This window comes from Polypterus senegalus, chromosome 12 (genome assembly GCF_016835505.1).
Source record: "Polypterus senegalus isolate Bchr_013 chromosome 12, ASM1683550v1, whole genome shotgun sequence".
NCBI classification, from domain to species: Eukaryota; Metazoa; Chordata; class Cladistia; order Polypteriformes; family Polypteridae; genus Polypterus; species Polypterus senegalus.
Genome location: NC_053165.1, coordinates 134,671,420 through 134,675,049, shown reverse-complemented (window position 1 = coordinate 134,675,049; position 3,630 = coordinate 134,671,420).

The following is a 3,630-nucleotide window of genomic DNA, read 5'->3' as shown; positions in this document are numbered from 1 at the left end:
GTGAGACCTGCAAGGGCATGATTGGGAGGAATGAAGCACCCCCAACTGATCTGAACCCAAGTGGTATTTTGTTATTGGATTTCTGTGCTCGTCACAGATTGTCCATAACGAACACCATGTTCAAGCATAGGGGAGTTCATATGTGCACTTGGCACCAGGACACCCTAGGCCTCAGTTCGATGATCGACTTTGTGGTCGTGTCGTCGGACTTGCAGCCACATGTCTTGGACACTCGGGTGAAGAGAGGGGCGGAGCTGTCAACTGATCACCACCTGGTGGTGAGTTGGCTTCGATGATGGGGGAGGATGCCGGTCAGGCCTGGTAGGCCCAAACGTGTTGTGAGGGTCTGCTGGGAACGTCTGGCAGAGTCCCCTGTCAGAAGTAGCTTCAACTCCCACCTATGGCAGAACTTCGACCACGTCCCGAGGGATGGGGGGGACATTGAGCCCGAATGGGCCATGTTCTGTGCATCTATTGTTGAGGCAGCTGACCAGAGCTGTGGCCGTAAGGTGGTCGGTGCCTGTCGTGTCAGCAATCCCCAAACCTGTTGGTGGACACCGGTTGGGAGGGATGCTGTCAAGCTGAAGAAGATGTCCTACAGGACCCTTTTGTCCTGTGGGTCTCTGGAGGCAGCCAATAGGTACTGGCAGGCCAAGCAGAATGTGACTTCAGTGGTTGCTAAGGCAAAAACACGGGTGTGGGAGGAGTTTGGGGAGACCATGGAGAACGACTTCCGGATGGTTTTGAGGAGATTCTGGTCCGGTGTCTCAGGAGGGGGAAGCAGTGCAGTGTCAACACTGTATATGGTGGGGATGGTGCGCTGCTGACCTCGACTCGGGACGTTGTGGGTTGGTGGGGGGAGTACTTCAAAGAACTCCTCAATCCCACTAACATGCCTTCCAATGAGAAAGCAGAGCCTGGAAACTCGGGTGTGGGTTCCCCCATCTCTGGGACTGAGGTCACCGAGGTGGTCAAAAAACTCCTTGGTGTCAGGGCCCCGGGGGTGGATGAGATGCGCCCCGAGTTCCTCAAGGCTCTGGATGTTGTAGGACTGTCTTGTTTGACACACCTCTGCAACATTGTATGGACATCGGGGAGAGTGCCTCTGGATTGGCAGACCGGGGTGGTCTTAAAAAAGGGGACCAGAGAGTGTGTTCCAACTACAGAAGGATCACACTTTTCAGCCTCCCTGGAAAAGTCTATTCGGGGGTCCTGGAGAGAAGGGTCCGTCAGATAGTCGAACCTCGGATTCAGGAGGAACAGTGTGGTTTTTGTCCTGGGCGCGGAACAGTGGACCAGCTCTACACCCTTAGCAGAATCCTGGAGGGTGCATGGGAGTTTGTCCAAACAGTCTACATGTGTTTTGTGGACTTGGAAAAGGCATTCGACCGTGTCCCTTGGGGAAACCTGTAGGGGGTGATCTGAGAGTATGGGGTACCGAATACCCTAATAAGGGCTGTTCCTGTACAACCGGTGTCAGAGCTTGGTCCGCATTTCCGACAGTAAGTCGAACCGGTTTCTAGTGAGAGTTGAACTCCGCCAGGGCTGCCCTTTGTCACCGATTCTGTTCATAACTTTTATGGACAGAATTTCTAGGTGCAGCCAGGGCGTTGAGGGGGTCCGGCTTGGTGGGCTCAGGATTGGGTCACTGCTTTTTGCAGATGATCTTGTCCTGTTTGCTTCATCAGGCCGTGATCTTCAGCTCTCTCTGGACGGGTTCGCAGCCGAGTGTGAAGCGGCTGGGATGGGAATCAGCACCTCCAAATCCAAGACCATGGTCCTCAGCCGGAAAAGGATGGAGTGCCCTCTCAGGGTTGGGAGTGAGATCTTGCCCCAAGTGGAGGAGTTCAAGTATCTAGGGGTCTTGTTCATGAGTGAAAGAAGAATGAAGCGGGAGATCGACAGGCGGATCGGTGTGGCATCTGCAGTGATGTGGGCTCTGCATCGGTCTGTCGTGGTGAAAAAGGGGCTGAGCTGTAAGGCAAGGCTCTCAATTTACCAGTCGACCAGTTTAACCTATGGTTATGTGCTGTGGGTAGTGACCGATAGAACGAGATCGCGAATACAAGCAACTGAAATGAGTTTCCTCTGCAGGGTGTCTGGGCTTTCCCTTAAAGATAGGGTGAGAAGCTCAGTCATCCGGGAGGGGCTCAGAGTAGAGCCGCTGTTCCTCCGCATCGAGAGGAGTCAGATGGGGTGGCTCGGGCATCTGATCAGGATACCTCCTGGATGCCTCCCTGGTGAGGTGTTACGGGCACATCTAACTGGGAGGAGGCCCCAGGGAAGACCCAGGACATGCTGGAGGGACTATGCCTCTCGGCTGGCCTGGGAATGCCTCGGGATTCCCCGGAAGAGCTAGAAGAAGTGGCTGGGGAGAGGAAAGACTGGGCATCTCTGCTCAAGCTGCTGTCCCCGCGACCCGACCTCGGATAAGCGGAAGAGGATGGGTGGATGGATTAACTGGATCTCATCCTGGCAACATAACAAAAGCAGATGAGCCTGCCCACCCACCTAGAAGTGCAGACTGCTTCTACCACCCCCACCACCCTTTGTGCAACAGGTTGACTGGCCTCTTTGACCATTTATAGCTAGGTGGCTCCAAGCGGAAAGGGTCTGGGCAAGTGGTCATCGCTACTCAAACAATTGTTTATCATTACGTCTCTTAGTAAGACGCTCTGCCCCACTCCCCCTGGATTTACAGACGGCGTCTGCTGCCAAGGTCGGCAAAGAGGATTACTCACCGCAAGTCAGGTCGATGACATCACTGAAGGGAGCGGCACGGCACCCAGCCCACTCACAGCATCAGGGACACTATTCATGCAAGGTCTGAAAGGCATTCATGTTATTATCACAAAAGATCTAAACAAACCACAAAAACAAAAAGAATAAAAATGAAAAAAAGTTTCTAAATGTAAGACCTGGTGGCCATGGCAACCAAAAACAATGCAGCTACTAGCAGTACCAGGCAAAGCACAGGGATTTATTTCTGCTTCACGATGGCCTCCGTGAGTCAGAACTCCCCACCAGCCTGTCGTGTGAGCTCCCAGGCTGGATGGGACATTAATGCCATTGCTGTGCTCCAGGCGGCATACTCCGGGGTCAGGACCAATGCAAATGAAGCCAGCTGCTCTGCAGTCCTATAGACAAACGCCAACGCAGTAGCAAGCAGGCAGCCCTGTCTGTCACTCTCTACTGAATGTAGGCCGAGACCGAGTTCATTCCAGAGACAGCAATCCAATGCTGCAGCAAGGTGAACGAGGGCGGCAATAAATGCCAGGCTTGTAGGGAGAACAAAGTGCTTCAAGGACTTATCAGAAATTACACACTGTCAATGAAATGAATTGGGGTGTGGAGAATTTAAGAGGATGGACACAGTTGGCCCCGATCTGCTATTAGAGGGTCTAATTAATAGGGATGTCAACATCCTATCAGTTGAGCGCCTCCAAAAACTACTGAATGAGGAGTTTGGGGATGATTAGGTGGGGAAAAAAGAGCCATCGAAGGCTTTACTTCCTTTCGCGGGGGCCGCGGGGGCGGAGATGGCCTCCTGCGCCAACTCCTCTAACTCCTCTAACTGAATTCCTTTCGCGATGGGCGGGCGAGAACGAGAGGTTATTTGCATGAAAGGCA